At 39.5% G+C, this 20,714-nt stretch overlaps 1 protein-coding gene and 1 non-coding gene across 3 annotated transcripts in view; both read right to left on the bottom strand.

Moving 5' to 3' along the window:
- Positions 1 to 20,714, bottom strand: part of OTUD7A (OTU deubiquitinase 7A) — a 372,559-nt gene that overhangs the window by 212,228 nt on the left and 139,617 nt on the right. The gene's annotated exons all lie outside the window — the stretch shown is intronic.
- Positions 4,167 to 4,272, bottom strand: LOC128773176 (U6 spliceosomal RNA). The gene has a single exon (XR_008417454.1). It is a non-coding gene; the product is annotated as a U6 spliceosomal RNA (small nuclear RNA).

A 20,714-nucleotide genomic window follows, 5' to 3' on the forward strand; every position in this document is an offset into this window, starting at 1 on the left:
TAACATAATATGTAGGGTACAATTGAAAATCACTCATCACACAAAGAACCAGGAAAATCTCAACTTGAATGAGAAAAGACAGTAGATGCCAATACCTATGTGACACAGATGGAATTCTCTGACAGACGTTTTAAAGCAAATATCATACAAATGGTCAATTATAAGCATCCCTGAAACAAATGAGAAAGTAGAAAGTCTCAGTAAAGAAATAGAAGGTATAAAAAATAATTGAAATTTAGAACTGAAAAATACAACAACCTAAATGAAAAACTTACTGGATAGGCTCAACAGCAAAATGAATAGGACAGAGGAAAGAATCATTGAACTTAAACACAGAACAATAGATATTACCCAATTTGAACAACAGAAAGAAAATAGAAAAACATTATGAACCTCAGGGACATGTGCGTATAGCACAAGATATAAAATTTGCATCATCAAAGTCTCAGAAGGAGGGGAGAAAGAATCTGGAGCTGAAAAGTGTTTGGAGAAAGAATTTCTTAAAACTTCCCAAATTTGGAAAAAAATATAAACCTGCAGAATCAAGAAGTTGAGCAAACCTGAAGTTTTATAAATCCAAAAAACAATCTATGCCAAACACAAAATAATCAAACTTCTAGAAACTAAAGCAAAGAGAAAATATTTTTTAAAAATTATTTATTTATTTATTTATTTATTTATTTATTTATTTATTTATTTATTTAGAGAATGAATCCCAAGCAGCCTCTGCACTGTGAGCACACAGCTGAACACAGGGCTCAATCTCACAAACCATGAGATCATGACCTGAGCCAAAATCCAGAGTCAGATGCTTAAGTGACTGAGCCACCTATGCATCCCAAAGAAATAATCTTGAAAGCTAAGTGGGGGAAATCACCTAATAGTGGAACAATAATTCAAGTGACAATGGACTTCTCAGAAACCATAAAGACTAGAAGGAAGTGGAATAACATTTGTCAAAAGCTAAAAGGAAAGAAATGTCAACCCAGAGTTCTATATCCAGCAAACATACCCATCAGAACTAAAGGGGAAATTAGGACATCTTGGATGAATAAAAGCCTAAGAGAATTTATCACTAGCAAACCTACCTAGAAGAAAGGCCAAGGAATTTCTTAAAATGGAAAAGAAATCACAAACAACAAGAACAACAACAAAAACAACAAAACCCTCCCAAAACTTGGAACATCAGGAAGTACAGAAAAACAATGGAAAGAGTAAAAATTTGAGTAATAACAAGACATCGTCATTCTTTTGTAAGTTATATTTAATGGTTTAAGCAAAAATTATAACATTGTCTGATGTGATTCTCAAAGTACTACATAGAAGAAATATTTAAGGTGATTGTAAATAGGAGAAGGTAAAGGCACTTAAAAGGAGGTAAAGTATCTATATTTTATTCAAATTGATAAAATATTAACATCAGTATACTGTGGTAAGTTACTTATATACAATGCAATACTTAGAGAAATTATGGAAAAAAACAAAACAAAAGAAAGAACTGAACTCATACGGTGTGTTCTATGACCACAGTGGAATCAAAATTGGAAGTCAATAATAGAAAAAAATTTGAAAAACACTTCAAATACTTGGAAACTGAACAACAGACTTCTAAATAATCTATGGATTAAAGAGGAAGTCTCAAGAGAAATTAGAAAACATATTCAATTGAAAGAAAATAAAAACACAACATATCAAAATATGTAAGACACAGCTAAAGTACTATTAAAACGTAAATTGACAGCACCATTTTTACATTAGAATAGAGTAAAAGCCTCAAATCAATAATCTAAGCTCCCACTTTATGAAACTAGCAATATAAACACACAGCCAGTTAAAAAAGGAAGAAAATAATAAGGAGCAGAAATAAATAAAATTAAAAACAGCAAAACAATGGAGAACAATCAGTAAAACAAAAAGCTGGTTCTAGCAAAAGTGACAAAGGAGAAAAGATACAAATTACCTACGACAAGAATGAAACAAAATATTGCTGCATATTCTCAGACACCAAAAGTATAACATGGGAACATTACAAACAAGGTGTACACACATAAACTTGGTCACTTAGATGAAATGGATCAATCTCTTGAAAAGGAAAATCTTTTACAACTCACTCAATATGATAGATAATTTGAATATTCCCCTAACTATTAAATAAATTTAATTTGCAATTTCAAATCTTCCTAAAGAGAAATCTCCAAGCTCATACTGTTTCTGAAGAATTTTGAAGAATAACACATGTTTAAAAAAAGAATGCCAATTCTATACAAGCTCTTCCAGAAAAGAGAAGAATAAATAACACTTTTCAATTAAATTAACAAGGCCACTATCATCTTAATACCAAAATCTGAGAGATACAGTATATAAAAAAGTAAATTGTATTCTTAATACACACAAATATTATTTATATATCATAAATATTATATAAATAAGTATAATAAATAATATAAACCCTACTTGGTCATGGTATAAAATTATATATGTGTATGTATGAAATTATATACATAAAAACCAAGTCAGATTTATTCCAGGAATGCAAGAATGGTTCAATATTTAAAAATTTATCAATGTAATTTTACCATATTAATAGGCTAAAGAAGACAAATCCCACAATTATATCATTCATGATAAAAAACTTTCAGGGGCACCTGGGTGGCTCAGTCGGTTGGGCATCCGACTTCAGCTCAGGTCATGATCTCGAGGTCTGTGAGTTCGAGCCCCGCATCAGGCTCTGTGCTGACAGCTCAGAGCCTGGAGCCTGTTTCAGATTCTGTGTCTCCCTCTCTCTCTGACCCTCCCCTGTTCATGCTCTGTCTCTCTCTGTCTCAAAAATAAATAAACGTTAAAAAAATTTAAAAAAAAACCTTTCAGAACATTAGGAATCAAGGGGAATTTCTTTAACTTGATACAAAATTATGCAAAAATACTATAGCTAACATAGTTAATGGTGAAGGACTGAGTGTTTTCCAACTATGATTAGGGTCAAGGCAAGGATGTTTGCTCTCACTATGTTATTCAACATACTACTGGAAGTGCTAGCCAGAGCAGTAAGACAAGAAAGGAAATAAAAGACATACAGATTGGAAAGGGAGAAATAAACTGTTACTCTTTGCAGATAAGATAAAAGTCTACATAGAAAATCCTTCAAAGAAGTTACAAAAGATTCCTAGAATAGGAGAATTCAGCAAGTTCACAGGATACAAGATCAATATACAAAAATAAACTGTTATTCCTATACACTAGTAATGAACCCATGAACACTGAAATTAAATATACAATACCATTTGCAATTACTCTGTAAACTGATGGAATACTTAGGTATAAATCTAACAAAATGTGTACAGGACTTATATGCTTAAACTATAAAACACTCATGAAATAAATAAAAGAAGATCTAAATAAATGGAGAGACATATTGTGTTCATGGACTGGAAAACTCAACATTGCAAAGATGTCTCCCTAAAATGAGGTATAAGTTTAATGCAATTCCTATAAAAACTCCAGTAAGATTTTTGTAGATATAGACAATGTATTATATAATTGATATGCAAAGACGAAGAAACTAGAAGATCTAAATGATTTTTAAAAATAAAAAATAATGTGGTATTAATCACTCTAGCTGAATTTCAGACTTACTACACAGCTTAGTTTATTATATGGCTACATAGATCAACAATACAGAATAGAAAACCCAGAAATAAACCTACAGAGGTATGACCAATTGATTTTTTTTTTTTTGCTTTGGTTGCATTTTTAACAGATTTATTGAGATATAATTCATGTACCATACAATTATCCCATTTAAAGTGTACAATGTGGGGTGCTTGGGTGGCTCAGTTGGTTAAGTGTCCAAATCTTGATTTTGGCTCAGGTTATGATCTCCTGGTTCATGAGATTGAGCCCTGCATTGGACTCTGTGCTGATAGTGCAGAACCTGCTTGGGATTCTCTCCTTTTCTCTCTCCCCTTTCCCCACTTGCGTGTGTGCATGTGTGTGTGCCTTCTCTCTCTGTCTCTCAAAATAAATAAATAAACATTAAAAAATAAAGCTTACAATTCAGTGATTATTATAATATTATATTACTAAGTTTTTAAAGTTGTGGAAATGTATATGTAACATAAAATTTGCCATTGTAACTGTTTTTTAAGTGTGCAGTTCAGTGGCATTTCAAAAATTAGGAACATTTCACGAATTTGCATGTCATTCTTGCTCATGGTCTATAGTAATTTCTCTGCATCACTCCTATTTTTGTACATGTACTCCCAAAGTGGGTACTGGCCAAGTGATTTTTGATAAAAGTATAAAAGTAAATCAATGGAGTAAAGGCAATCTTTTCAGCAAATGGATATCATTTGCTGATTATATACCCATCAGCAAAAAAAAGCCAAAACAAAACAAAACAAAAAACCTCAATCTCATATTTTATACAAAATAAAGTAAAAACAGATTATAGATCCATATGTAAAACACACACCTATCAAGTCTTTAGAAGAAAAAAATAGGAGAAAATCTTTGGGTTGTAGGGCTTGGTGACAAATCAAAAGCAAAATCCACAAATTGGACTTTATTGAAATTAAAGCTCTTGGCTCTGTGAAGGACCCTGTTAAGAAGGTGAAATGGCGAGCTGGGAGAAAAGGTTTGCAAACCACATTACCGACAAACAATTCCTATCTAGAAAATATAAAGAATCTCATCATTCAATTCTAAAAGACAAACAATCCAATTAGAACGTGGGCAAAAGCCCTGAAGAGGCCATATATAAAGAAAGGCTTTTATCTCTGCTACTGTAGCCAGTATGTAAATGGAGCACAACTTGATTCAACAACAGTACCCCAGGCCCTGCAGCAGGGGAGCTTTGTGGATGCAATTCAGAAAACACTGCAGAGAAGGACGCCAACAAGGGACCAAGGTCAAGGAGGCTTATACACTAGGCCTTCGTCAGCAAGTGCTACGCAGAGAGACCAGGAGACTTCACGGAGATATGGGAAGAGATTCACACTAACCTTATGAACCAGGTATAACTGATAGGGGCAGAAAAAGCCAGTCCCAGCTGCTTTAAGTGCTTAACTCTGAACTTGAGTCAATTTGGTCTGACAGAGAGACATTTTTTGCAGTTATGGCATCTGTTTTCCAAGAGTGCTTCATGGGATGAACAAGGTCCCTGGTGGTCTCAAGTGCCCAAGTCATGGATTCCATGATGTGTATTAATGAGTGTTTTATAGTAGTGCTGTGCCAGGCACTGGGGAGAAAGACAAGGTGTTCTTGCTCGCCTGTGTTGGCAGGTTGTCGAGAGTTTAGCTCAGCTACTTCATGGCATTGGCATACATTTTGTGTGGTCAAATGGCCTGCAGGGCCCTTAAATGACACAAGCCCCCTCATGCAGGCACATCCCCTAAATAGCAGCCTGCAGAATTATAAGCAAATATAAGTTCCTGATATGACTTCTCCAACAGCCCTTGTGAGAGTCTCTGCCATCTCATAGGGCTTCCCCTTTGTGTGCTCCTTAGGTAAGACCCTTGTGAAACTTAACAAAACCCTGCTTTTTTTTTTTGGTCTGAATTGAACAATCTGGCCTTATTCCAGCATTCCCTGAAGCATTCCACCCACAGACTCTAATATGAAGGCATGAGCCCCAGGTCCTGCCATGCCATTTTCTCTTTATCTGCACCCTTGCTTGACCTCCCCTTTTTGCCCCCAGGGGCATCATGTACTTCCTTCAAGACCTGCAAGTAATAAACTGTATTTCATTTTCTCGTGTGGTCTTTTGTTGAACTGCAACTGACCATCTGCCATCCTTGGCCTCTGCTTAGCAAGTGTTAATTAACAAGAATAAAACCATAACACAGTTAAATAAGGGAGAAAGAGTTAAAACTGCCAGAAGCACCTCTAGAGAAGGGTGAATACAAAAAAGGGTCAGAGAATGACAAACACCTCAATGCAGAAGGGTGTGGTGAGCAAGGCAGAGGTGCCCCTCTGGAAATCCATCTTGAATTAGGAAGGGGGGATCATAGTGAACATGGGACTACATGCCTGGTCAGCTTGGTACTTACTTCCACAGACCCCCAAATGAGCTGGCATCACACAGGAGTAGTACTTGTGTATTAACCATCTTTTATTTTCTATATTTGATGATTTGACATCTTGGGGCCTTGATAACCCTAAAGGGACAGCTTTTCCCAGAGTTAGCCAATTCCTAGAGATAGTAAAGAACTCACCCCTAAGCATGGCTTTCATATACAAAACAACAAATCTAGGGCCCACACCCTAAACACCTTCACTATGGAGGACACTCCAAGCCACTATCCACCTGCCCCAAATACCCAGGACCAAGTACTAGATGACTAGGGACAGTCCCTATGCTCCAGAGAGCACTGGAATTAGTCACATTAGCCAATCCTAACCCTGCTCACCCTGCCTTACCCATCCCTTCCCATGGAAATGACAATAAATCCTCTTGCCCACATTTTACCCTCATTCCCTGTGCTTCCTGACCAACCTGAGGCTCCCTGTGGCATGGTATGCCCCCACTTCTTGGGAACTGTGATTAAGAAACTATTTTTTGATTGACAATCATTTCCTGATCTGTTGGCCTTACTATGTCTCAAACTTTCTATTAACACACTATATTCTAAAGCAACTTGTACTTGAGATTATGACTAGTTAAACTTCACACATTCAGCCTCTTTTTCTGTAACATGATTCCATTCTTCATATCAAGACTTTTCTGGCTGCTCCATCAAGTTAAAGGGGATCCTTTAGAATACTGATAATGAAATTGAGCCAACTCCCCAGACTCATTCCAGAGTGTGCTGAGAAAGTTAGTGCCCCCACCCTACAGAGTGAAGCTCTGTGGGTCCAAGTTCTGCCTGGTATGCAGGGTGAGACCATCTGGAGTGGGGAGGAGTGGGGGATTATACTAGGTCCAGATCAGAGTTTGGGGATGTTGAGTATTCTACCCATTCTGTTTATGATTCAGATGAGGTCACACACAGAGCAGGAGTGCTGATGTGACCAAGACAGAATGAGAATGAGCAGTGATGAAATGAGCCTCATGCTAAATGTTCACTGACTGGTTCATGAGCTGACGAAAGCTTGATTACCCAAAGCAATAGTGGGACACGTCCATCATTTCATTCATCATATGAAAAAGGCTGATTTTCCAGCAAGTCTTTGACTTGAAGGGGATGTGAGGTGCATTGCAGACTCTCAGTCCTTCAGGGTATAGACCAGGGTGACGTCATAGCTTTGTCTACACTCCCTGCTTCAGCCGGTCTCCTGGAGCTGGCTCCACACGACAAGCAGTGCAGGGTCTCTGGCTATGACATGCTGCTGTGTCTGAGCTTCTCACTTTCCTTCCTGTGCTTTAAAGCACATTGCCCCATCCTAAATCTACCCTGCTCAAAATTGTTTTCCTTCCTTTTTTCTCCCTCTCTCTCTTGCCTTACCTTCCTTTTTATCACTAATCTCCATAATTCTGCCAACTTCACTTGCTATAAATCACTTTGAAGTCACCAGGTTCTCCAGGGGGAATGAAATCTAAATTGCATGATGATATCTGTAATACCTACAAGAGCCCTGAAAAATACAACCACAAGAATGGGAAAGCTTTTACCTCCCTAACACTTCTTAGAGTGAGGTGTTTTTTTTCCTAGCAAAGTTGCAAAACTCCACTAATTTTAAGTCTGAGAATTGATTCCCTGGTTTGCACTGAGGTTCAAAGGATATTGTGAGAATACACATTTGAGATAACAGGGGATAATGCATTTTGTTTGTGTCATCTCAGATTGGGGTCCATTGGCTTGTTCTTGGAAGCTCTCCCTGTGGATAAACTCTGAGTGGCTGGGAGGCGATGGACCAGGACAGAAGCCCCAAAGGGGATTTTTTTCCTCTGTCCTATTTCCTGGGCAAAGACTTTCTGAGCACTTACAAAGGTGTGGCAAGGAAGTACAGCTATGCAGCAGGGCACAGGGTGGTGTTCTGCCCTGGAGGTCGGTCTGGGGCAGCCCACACAGGTCCAACTGGCAGTGCTAAGTAGGAAGTTAGCCGCCCAGGTAAAGACTCTGGGAAACTGAATGAGCATGATGTGGGGAATCTAATCAAAATGCAACTTAATTTTTGTCTCCTTGACCTCCTATATTCAGGAGGGAATTTAGCTGGGGGAATTCAGAAGAGTTTTCTTTCCACTGGATGAGAATCTGGTATACCCCCCTGACTTATAAACACAGTCCAGATCATAAATGGAATGTATTGTGTCCACTGAGTTAATCACACCTCCATCTCTCAATATTCATTTAAGGTACCTTCTCCTTCAGCCCCTCTAAACCTGGGCTGAGGGATCCTGCCTGCTATAAAGGGGGCGAGGCCTGGTATATTTTGATGAATTTTAGGCAGGGGAAGGGAAGTTTGAACTGAGGATCCTCCAGACCTCACCTTATGTCCCCAGGTCTGGCAGAACTTTTCACTAGGAAACATCATTAATAGGGTGAAAGGCAAACCAAAGAAAGATAGAAAAGTTCACTGAAATCCACAGAATCAAGAAAGAAGTTAATAAGAAATAGCTAATCCAATATAAAAATGGAAAGATATCTGAACACTTCATAAAAGGATACCTGAATGGCCAAGAACCAATGAAAATTTGCTCAACCTCAGTTACCACAGAAATTAAACTAAAATCACAATTAGACACCTCCCAGCTCTGAAATCACTGAAACAAAATATACCAAGTGTAGGTGAAGATGTGAAGTATCTGGATCCTTCCTCCTGAGCTGGTGAGAGTATAATTGGTTCAACACCTTTGGAAGATACTTGGCAGTATCTACCAAAACTGATCACACATATACCCTATGACCAGCGATTTCAGTACTTGGTATATACTCAACCACAATGTGTACACACATGTATACCAAAGCATATGGAAAGAATTTTCATGGCAGCCTTACTCACAGAGCTAAGAACTAGAAGCAACCCAAATGAATACCAATGGTAGGCTGGATAAATTGGTATATATGGACGAAGAGTATATTAGTAGTATATTAGTACTATATTAGTAGCACAGTATGAATGAATGACCTATGTTCAATATACTTATCATACAACACACTATAATTCATCACATGAAGTTTACAAATAACCTACAGGTTAGAAGTCACGATAGTGAATACAGTGGATAGAGAAAAAAGGAGGTGATGGGTTAAAAACACAAGGGGGCAGAATGGATGCAGATAATGAGCTATTTTTTGGTCTGAGTGGTGATTACAAAGGGAAATGTGCATTTCTGTATAACTCATGAGGCTGTACATTTTGATGTGTGTTTTTCTGTAGGTATGTTATACTTCAACAAAAAAGATGGGCAATAAAAATCTGTGGACCATAAAAGAGCCCTTATGTAAACCTAATAAATAGGCTCATGAAGGACTTCTCCATTCCAACTTCTGTTTACACGCATTTTTGAAAAACAGCCTTCCTGGCACGTAGCTGGGCATTTGCTAGCATGCTATTGATCATTTCACTCAGTCTGAACACTTTTATCCACATCAGCAAACCGCAGTCTGCCCCTTCCTCCAATCCCTTCTCCCCACAGCCAGATAGATCTTTAAAAGATATAAGTTATATCACATAATTCCCTGCTTGAAACTCACCAACAGCTTCCCACTACACTGGAATAAAACCCAAGCTTGCTTCTCAGACTTCAATGTCTTTGTCTTTCAGTACTGCAACCACCTGCTGTGCCCACTGCTCCAGGCTTACCTGGCACCAGGGCTGTCCAGGACCAGTGCTTCAGGTCTGTCCCCCACACATGCTGGGTACTTCCCACACCCTTTCCTGCACTTGTGGCTGACTTTACTGGAAGAGCTTCCACAGCACTTCCCACCCTTTTCCTTGCATTCCAAGAATCTGCTTCAATTTCACCACTGCTGAGAAGCTTTCTTCACTCCCACCCAAACTGCCCTCCCCATTATTATATTACCGTATCAATTACTACTTCTGGAGAACTAATATAATCTGTAATAACATTATGCAGCCATCCATCCATCTGTCCCTCTATCCTGTGTGTGTTCCCTTTGGAGAATTTAAGTTCTGGGAACTTGCCTGTTTTGTCTCCCCAGGACCTAGCACATAGCACAGTTCAGGGCATGTCAGAGCTACTCAGTAAAAGTATGTTGAAGAAGTAAATGGAAATTATAAAGGCAACTACCCATTCAATCCATTCCTCTGCTTTACACCTGGGCAAAGGTGTTTCCTAAACTCCTGAACTCCAAAGTGAGCGTTCAAGACATTGCCATTTCGGCAAAACTGTACTGAGGTCTTCCTGGCTCAACAGTGTGCTGCATACAGAGGGTACACTAAGACACAGACACTGCTCACATTTTAGTGGTATAGTGAGACACAAATAGGTTACTTCAGTTCATACTGGTTTGTAAGGAAATTATATAATTGTAAACAATGTTATGAAAATGAAACCAATCATCTTTCTTTCTTTCTTTCTTTCTTTCTTTCTTTCTTTCTTTCTTTCTTTCTTTCTTTCTTTCTTTCGTTTCTTTTTGTCAGGAACCCAAGAAACCACCAGAGGAAAAGCATTTAGAAAGTTTTACTAGTAATTATTCTCACCTACTATTTAAAAAAAAGTATTGCTTAATGACTTCAATAGTGCACTTTGTATTAACACCTTTATTCTGTGGTCTGAAATATTATGCTGTTGAGATGCACTGGCAATCAAAGAAAACAAAACGGACCAGACAATCGTACATGATGTGTGACTGGGCACAATTGTCAGAGAGAAATAGGGCAGAAAGGAGAAAGGACAGCAAAATGCACACAAGATCAGCAAGAGCGAAGAGAATGTCCTGCAGGAAAGAAAGGATGTGTGCTTTCCTGGTGCTCAAATACCTTTGTCGCTGCATCACAAGGACATGCTGGAAGCAATGCGAGTACCCAGCAATGAGGAACACTGCTAGCAAATTTGGTCTATCAACTTCAGTTGAACATTTTTCAGACGTTAAAAGTCATCTAAAAAATGAAGATGACCAAATGGTATGTTCCCTGTGATGGCACTTTGTAAAATCTGTGCATGTGGACACAGAGATCCAAGCAGGTCATTCCCCTCTGAAAGCTGCCCAGGGTCCTACACCACTTAAAGTGAATGATGGTGACACCTGGGTGGCTCAGTCAGTTAAGTGGCTGACTCTTGATTTTCACTTATGTCATGATCTCACGGTGTGAGTTCAAGCCCTGCATCGGGCTCTGCACTGACAGCACGGAGCCTGCTTGGGATTCTGTCTCCATCTCTCTCTGCCCCTCCCCCACTTGCTCTGTCTAAAATAAATAAAAATAAATGTAAAAAAAATAAAGTGAACTATGAAAATGGCAGAATAAGTCACATGTATACTACTGTGATGTGCAAATGGTGTTCTTTGATCTAATGTTGTTTACTTCATTTAAATTTTTTTTAAATTTTGAAATAATTTCAGATATATAGAAAAGTTGCAAAAATAATACAAAGGATTCCTATTTACCTATATATAACTATATACCCCAAATGTTAAAGTTTTACATTTTATCATTCTAGGTATGAGTCTAATCTAAAGACTCTATTCATTTCACCCATTGTCCCAACAATGTCCTTTGTGGCAAAACACTTGTTTTCTGATCCAGAATCCTACATTGTATTTCATGCTCACATGTCTAATCTAGTTTTTAAAAATCTGAAACAGCTTCTTAGTCTTTCATTTCATGACCTTTACATCCTCCAACTTGGGTATGGAATGTCCCTCCATCTGGGTCTTCATGATTAGAGTAACTGTACATTTCTAGCAGGGATACAACAGAAGTGATGCTCTGCCCCCAGTGCCCAAGCACCAGATGCCCAAGACACATGATGTCTACTGGGCTCTAGGTGGGCTCATCACTGATGATGCTCATTTTGATCTCTTGCTTAAGACAATGCCTGTTTCCTTCACTATAATGTCACTATGTCTTCATTTGTAATCCACCTTGCATGGAGACACTTCATGCACGTATTCTACATCTCAGTGAATTTGTCTCCGCTAGTTTAGCACTCAGTGATATTCTTGCCTAGAACAATTAAAACTTTGGTAGTTGTCAAATGATGATTTTCTAGTTCCTTCCTTTCTTCGACATTTATTACCTTGTATTCCACTGTAAGAGAAAGCTTTTCCTTTACCCCTTCCCAATTTATTTCTCTATTTATTCCTTTATTTACATTAGTACAGGTGTATGCACTTTTCTTTACTAAAAATTACCTATTTAATAAGTAATAACCAACTGCTGTTGTGATTAGTTTGAGGCTCAAACTATCCCACTGTCCACCTGACTTGCCCCCATCACTCTTTGATGATATGTTTTTTCCTGAAGTTCTAGTTATGCAAACACACTGTGCTTCTCTGACTCTCTTCTCATGGCACCCCCTATTTCTTTGCCAGATAATTCCTACTACTCTTTAAAGAGTCAATTTAGTAAGTTTCCCCAACTTCTCTTATCCTCCCTTCTCAAATCTTGCTATGACCTTGATAACCCATGTTTCTTTTCCATCCTATGCCCTGCCTGCTGGTTTAGGCTTAAGCAGTGGAGTCTGTGACTCAAATTTCTTTCTTACCCAGGTAAAGAACCATTCTGGTCCATGTGAGGTACTCAACAAATAAATATTTGCTGAATAAGTGAATAGGGAAAAAAACCAAAAACAACAGTGGAAACGTTCTTATTCTACATAACCTGTGATTCTGTAGGTTTTTATATATTAGATCAAATCTCATAACTTTTTTGTTGAGATCTTCCATCTCCTTGCTAAACTTTTTCCTGTTATTTGAAGTTATTGAGAAAGCCAGATTAGTCTCTCACTACTATTTGCATTTTTCACTTCGTGTGCTGACACTTGGGGCATAATGTTTTAAATTCTTTCTTCCTTTTCTGTTCCCAGATATTGTCCTTCTCAATAACTTAGATGTGTAACACACATCTCAAAAATATTCCAAACTCAGCTTCAGAGAGTCTGATATTTCTTTCCAAATCAACCATCCTGGAGATCTTCCCGTCTCCATTTAGGGCAACCTCATGTTTCTATTTCTTCTGGCCAAAGACTGCAGGAGTCAATGTGAACTATTTCTTTCCCACTCCCCATCTGGCCCATCAGCAAGTCCTGTTGGGTTCTAAATACAATTTGAACACTGACCTGCCTGCTTCCCACTGCTCCCCCTGCCATATCCTCATCCAAGTACTGTCTTTTCTCACCAACAGTATTTATTGCAACTGTCTCCTCCCTAATCTCCCAGAAAGGCTGACATCTAGTTTCAAAACAAGGATCTTGCTAAACCTAAGTTAGATCAAGTCCCCTTGCCCAGGACCCTCCAATGATGTCCCATCTTACTCAGAGGCGAAGCCAAATCCTACAGTGCCTGACAATGCTTTGAATGACATGGTGCTTGGTTCCCCTCTGATCCCATCTGCTTCTCCTCCTTATCTCCCCACCAGCCATACTCTTTCCAGATGTTTCCTCTTCCTGGAACAGACATCCCTCTCCTCCTCCAGATCCTCCTCACAATCACTGCTTGATGAGGCCTTCCCTGACCCCCTTGTCTAAACGCTCAATTCCTCATGTGGGACTTCACTGCTTCAAGTCTCTGTTCTCTGCTTTATCTGTTCTCCTCAGCACTGATCACTAATGGTCTATATATTACACACATATATTGTATTTTTTGGTCCATTTCTCCCATTAAAATGTAATTTCTACAAGGACACAGAGTTCTGTTTGCTCAGTAATATATAGTGCCTGGCCAAAAATAGGTACACAATACATATATTAAAAATTAAATTGAAATGCAATGAGTTCTATATCTGAAAGGATGTTTCTAACTTCCTATTCCACTTTTCTAGTTAGAGGAATAGTTTTCAGGATATCTAGTGTAGCATTCTGTGGGCAATCTATGGTGTGTTTTCTATCTAAAAGGAAAAACAGGTGGACTTGGGTTGCTCTTCACTCTTAAACCAGATTGAAAAACTGTCAAGGTTCTGCTTATCTCTAAGCAAAAGGAATCCAACAGCATCATGTTAGAGACAATCAGACATATCCATTTGCCTTTTTTTTTTTTTTTGCTTTTAAGCTTAAATAATAATACATTTTTTACACAGAAATTACAAAGTGTAGATGATCCCTGTAAAGGCTTAGTGACAATGTACATGTTAATATTAATGATAAATAATTGCAATATTTATTTATTTATTTATTTATTTATTTATTTATTTATTTATTTATTTATTTTTGAGAGGGAACAGGCAGGGGACGGGCAAAGGGAGAGGGAGAGAGAATCTTAAGCTGCCTCCATGCCCAGTGCGGAGCCCGATGCAGGGCTTGATCTCATGACCCTAAGATCATGACCCTTAAATCATAACCCGAGCTGAAATCAACAATTGGATGCTTAACTGAGGCACCCAGGAGCCCCCTAAACAGAGAAAGCATTGCAGAAGAGTTTAAAGTTACACACAAGACACTACCAAACAGGTGTCGGGTGATTCACCCACATTTTACAGACTGTTTCAGTGAGTTCCTTTTGTGTCACATCCAATAAAGTTGCTATTTCTGTATAATCAGTGTGTGTTATCTTGAGATAATCAGGGTGCAACAGTACAGCATAAGACAGCAGATGGGTTTACAATAGGGGGAGAAGGTATTAAAACAATATCATTAGGTTTAAGTGAAGTCAAAGGCCCTTACAAAGTGTGTAAGAGCCTTTGTAAGAGCACAGAGCCTTTGGGCTACCACTTGTGTCCTGTGCAAAGTTAAGTGGCCTCAGGTGATTTCTTCCACTTTCATCTTCCTGTTCTCTTCTACCTCAGTATGTCTTTTGAGCTGTCCTCCCTCAGGGTGCAATCTTCAGCCACAGTTAGCCTGTGAAAGTGTTCTTCAAGAACAAAAGCTGAAAATCAAGTTAAAAAACCTTACTACTCATTTTCTCCAGCATTGTTTGTGAAAGACACTACGACTTTTGTCTAACACAAAAATAAGGTAACGATTTCTAAATTAATGTGACCATTACTTGGTTTCCTTTTCCTGCCCACAAAATTAAAATTTTATATTAAATTAATGGAGGCCACTGAAAAATCACGTGAATATCCCACAAAGAAGCCAGGTGACAGCGGCTGTACACAGCTTGCCCGTGTCACAGGAGTAATGGCAAATACTCTGCACATCCTCCTCCGTATTGAACTTGGGGTTCCCTGAAGTCATGGCTGGTGCACTTGTCATCAGATTCCCCACATGTGACTTGATGTACATGCTCAATAAAAATATGTTGACTGATGGAGTGAATGAATGCATAACCAAAGAAGAAGAGGAGGCAGGATCTGGGTGTGTAAACAGTTGTCAGAGCACAGTGGCTGGCCTCCAACTGCAGTAGAGACTCATCCTTCCTTGCATGGATTCTTGGCATTTAGCCCAGGCATACTATGGGGGACAAAGGGCTCTGTGATCTCTTTGAAGTTGATGGAGGAAGAGAAGAAAGAAGTTCAGCCAGAACCCATAGCAGGAACTGAGGGAGGGCATGGGCATGGAGGTCTGGTTGGTAGGGAGAGGATGGCACCAAAAGCACACCCATCCCTTCTCACCTCAGCAACCCTGGAACAGCTGTGAAATTTCTGAGGGTGACACAACTCCCAGTTTGAGAAACCAGTCTGTCTGGGTCCCCACATGTATATATGACACGACACTTCTTGGTAGACATTCACAGACTTCTCAGACAGCGGGCAGATCCTCATGGATGCCCACTAGCTGGCTCCCAAAGCTCCCCTGGCTGGACAGTACAGGTGTGCAAACGTGCTTCTGAACCCATCTGTAGCTTTGACGCAGAGACTTGTGGCAAGGTGTGACAGCTGGCCTGCAGCAGTGGCCCTACGTGGCCATGACGAACAAGGCCATGATGAACAAGCCACTTGAAGATGGCTTACAAGATGGAGTTCATGGCTTAGGGAGGATAATCAGAGTTGGCCAAGATGCCACCACTGACAGCATGAGGAGACCAGGGAGTTGAACTTTGTTACAGAGCATTATAATCTCAGAATTGTTCTTTGTTATTTCCTCGTGGTTATTTTTTTCAATCACCTAAATCACACACAGTGCACACATATACACACACAAATTATGTATGTAAAAATTTATGTGGGGGCAAAAAGTGAAAATCTTCCTATGCCAGGGTCCACTCCTGTCAAGAGCCTGTCTAAAGTCACCCAGCAGCAGGCAGCATCTGGTTTGTCTGCCAAGGAGCCATGTTGGGGCTGCAGGATGTTCAGGTTAAAAGGGCCCCAGTTCTACCTTGTCCACGCCTGATCTTACTGATGACAAAACAGAGTCCTAGGCAACATGAAATTACATCCCAGGGAAAGGATCATACATCAAGGACCCAGGGCTTTCAACTGGTTGTTGATGAAGCTCTGGGTTCCTGGTCTGACTGTCCTGGCAGCTGTGACTGTAGCCCCCTGGACTCCTTGACATCAGTGTGGATGAAAATGGAGTAGGAAATATGCTGCTGGTCAGTGGTCAGAGGTTCCTCAGTGTTGCTGAAGAAGTTAGCTGGCTCATCTTACCAGGACAGTGAATCCCACTATGGGAAGCTGGCCAATGCGGGGGGGAAAGAGGCAAGGAGGCAAGGACCAGGAGTCTGGCCAGAGAGGAGGGGAGACCTTGGAGCATCTCAGGAACCCAAGATGGCCATAGTACAAGAGGTTGAAGCAGCCGGGTGAGGCCAGGAGGCCAGGTCAGCTGTTTTCTCCTCTCAGATCCCTCAGCTTGGCCTGCATAGCACAACTTACCCTTCATGGTGGTACCAGTATTACTGAGGACACAACTGATCACTGCCTCAATCTACACTCTACCCCTCACTTATAGGACATCATGGGCTGGGTGGGGGGAGGCACAGAGGAACTTTAGCTAAGTGACCAGACTTGTAGAAAGAAATACTGGTCCTAAATCCTTCCAGAACTTTCCTTTATAAGCATATAATTAACATATCAAGGATATAATTAAGATCATGTTACATAGTCTTGGGTGGCTTGTTTCTCATAACCATGGCTGTTTTTCCATGCCAGCAGACAGAGATAATTTACTTCCCCACTTCTGGCCACATAGCTTTCCATCATGTAGATGCACCAGGATTCCCTGAACTGTTTCCTTGCCACGTGTTGGCAAAACAAGAGATGTCTGTTGAAGTATCTTGGCCTGCAGGACAGAGATGGCTGTAGGAGGGGCACCTGGGTGGTTTAGTCAGATGAGTGTCTGACTCTTGATTTCAGATCAGGTCATGATCCCAGGATCGTGGGATGGAGCCCTGTGGCAGCCTCTGCATTGACAGCAGAGCCTACTTGGGATTTCTCTCTCCCTCTCTCTCTGCCCCTCCCCTTCCCTGCCTCCTTTTTTCTCTCTCTGGAAGAAGGAAGGAAGGAAGGAAGGAAGGAAGGAAGGAAGGAAGGAAGGAAGGAAGGAAGGAAAGAAAGAAAGAAAGAAAGAAAGAAAGAAAGAAAGAAAGAAAGAAAGAAAGAAATGGCTGTAGGAAAGATTCCTGAAAGGGGCAGTGGTTGTTAACATGGAATTAGATGTTAAATTAGATGGACACTAGCACATTGTCCTTCGTGAATCACAGGGAAAACAAATGTTAACTGTGTGAGGTGATGGGTGTTAATTAAACTTACTATGGTGATCATTTCACAACACACACATAGAGCAAATGTTTATGTTGTATGCCTTAAACATATACAATATATGTCAATTTTATCTCAAAAAACTAGAAAAAATAAATTTCACCACAATTAAAAAAAATCCTGTGCCAACTTATATACTACCACCCACAAACCATGTGAGTGTCTGTCTCCCTGCACCCTCGCCAAGCCTGGACATCTTTAATCTTTTACATATTTGCCAACTAAGTGAACAAAATGTGGTACCTCAGAGGTTGTCTTTTTTTTTTTTAATTTGCACTTTTCTGATTATTCAGTGATTGATGAACTTTTCACTTGTTTATGGGCCATTTTTATTTCTTCTGCAAACTGCCTGTGTATATCTTTTCCTTAATTGTACTTATCTATTTTTCTTACTGATTGGATGCACTCTTTGTGTATTATGGATATTAAATTTGGGGCTCAGTAAGTTAAACATTCAACTCTTTATCTCAGCTCAGGTTTTGATCTCAGGGTTGTGAGTTCAAGCCCTATGTTGGGCTCTGCACTGGATGTAAAGTGTACTCAAAAAATAATAATTAATTTCTTACCATTGGTTTCTTATCTTTTCATTTTTTTATGATCCCTTTCACCCATGAAAGTAGAGAATTTAATTAAGTAAAATCTGCATTATTTCTCTTCTAAATTTTGTAAGCTTTGTGGCTTGCTTAAAAGTGCTTCCCCCAAAATAAAGGCTATTCCCTGGTATTTCCTTTTAATAGTTCTTGTTGTATTCCCCCCACCCCCAAATGCTCATACTTTAATACATCTGGAATAAACATTTGTAAGTATAAGAAATATAGTGAATTGCTTCCATATGGATAATCAAGTGTTACTACATGGTCGAGTTACATGGTCTATCTTTTCATCCCTGATTTAAAATATCACATTTAACATACACTAAAAATTCCTTTTATGCAATCCTAAGGAGACAAGGAGTAGGTGGTAGGAGCTTTGGTAGGGTTGGTGAGGGCTTCAGGGAACTGAGATTCAGTTTTTGCTGTTCACAGAATGGGAACTCACGTAGAAGCTGAGGTAGTTTGTTACCTGTGAACACCTGAGATGGTATCTTCTACAGTCAGAAGACAAGGGCACAAATGGTGACATCGACAATCCTTGGTCCTAAGACCACTCACCAAGAAGTGAGTGACATTCCCTGAAGGAATGTTCTCTGGATTATGGTTGTTCTCAGGATGATTCACACACAGCTGCCAGCCCCAAGGAGGCCATAGTTTTCAATGCCCTCTTCTCCAAAGGGGGGGAGCCAGGACTAGAAGAACAGATGATACAGCCCTGCTGGGAAGCAAAATGGGGCCAGGTCAAGGGTAATGGGCCTTCAAAGCCTCTGCCCAGTGGAATTCTAGAATTCCTATGGCCAGTGACTGCCATCTTTCCCCTATTTTAGGAACACTCATTGTGGTTATTCTGTTCTGTTCCACCACTATGTGTGGGTGGTACGGGGAGATGTGTGTGTGTGTGTGTGTGTGTGTGTGTGTGTGTGTGTGTGTGTGTGTTATGCATAGTTGTATGATTGTGCGTATGTGTGTAGGGGTTTCAGGGTGCCAGCTAACTTGTCTTTTTAGTCCATGGGTCTTCAGAGTATGAGAAGTCGTATCCAGATCTTTCAAAACAACTGCTGGATGGACATCGTATTGATTTCCGTATGCAAATGTTGAAAAATTACATCTATTTCACAATCATTAATCATATTAATTATGCAAATGCAAAAATTAAAAATAGAAATCCTTGACTTTGAATTTGGTGGGACTTTAGAGTTGTCTCTCATGGGGAACAATGACATCTGATATTTGTGTCAGAAAAAGACTGAATCAAATAGTTGGTGACCAAAAGAGTTGGCTGTGGTGGGCATTAAAACTGCTCACAAATATCTGAGTTTCTTCTGGTTCTGGGCACTCAGAAGGATTGTACTTCCTGAGGCTATACTTTGAAGATCTATATACATCTTATATATATACATATATATACATGTGTGTGTGTGTATATATATATACACATATATATACATATGTATATACATATATACATACACATATATATCTATATATCTTACGTATATATCTTACATATGTATATATATATATATATATATCTTACATATATATCTTACGTGTGTGTGTATATCTATATCTATATCTATCTATCTATCTATCTATCTATCTATCTATCTATCTACATCTTTCTTGGCCAATGAAACATGAGGTGAGGTGATGTGCGTAATTCTGAGTCAATACATGTAATTGCTGGGGCTCAACTCTGCAGTCCTTCCCTTCTTCCTGCCACCAAGCCTGATGATGTTCCAGATGGCAGCTGCTCTGTCAGCCTATGTGAGAGTGACATGAAGCAAGCTCCTAACAGACCCATGAAAATAAACCTCTGTGGCTGAAGCCTCTGAGGTTTGGGGGCTGGTTTGTTACTGTATTGATATACTAAGCTAGTATAACTCACTGATAATTGACATACTAAGTATTTCCATTCATCCCCATGGCTTCAAGTATCTCTATACTGATGATTCTCAGATTTATAATTTTATCTCAGTCCTCACCCCTGAGCTAGAAGCTGTTTTTTCTCCAGCTGTGCCTCTCTTAATCTATGAAAGTTCAAGTGCCCAGGCTCAGTCTTGAGCTCCTTTCTCTTTTCTCTATCCATACTCTTATCCTCAGTAATCTTGTCCCCTGAATTATCATTTATGCACCAGTGTCTTCCAAACTTAACCCCTCTCCAGGACACTGTACTTCATTTCTGCATAGTGCTTACATTAGTCCAGACTCTTAAATTTTTTTTAATGCTTCATTTGTTTTGAGAGAGAGAGAGAGAGAGAGAGACAGAACACAAGTGCAGGAGGGACAGAGAGAGGGAAACACAGAATTTGAAGCAGGCTCCAGGCTCTGAGCTGTCAGCACAGAGCTTGACGCAGGGTTCAAACTCACAAACTGCGAGATCATCATGTGACCTGAGCCAAAGTTGGACACTTAACCAACTGA

The sequence above is a fragment of the Panthera pardus genome, unplaced genomic scaffold (genome assembly GCF_024362965.1).
Source record: "Panthera pardus isolate Hobbes unplaced genomic scaffold, ASM2436296v1 HiC_scaffold_24, whole genome shotgun sequence".
Taxonomy (NCBI): domain Eukaryota; kingdom Metazoa; phylum Chordata; class Mammalia; order Carnivora; family Felidae; genus Panthera; species Panthera pardus.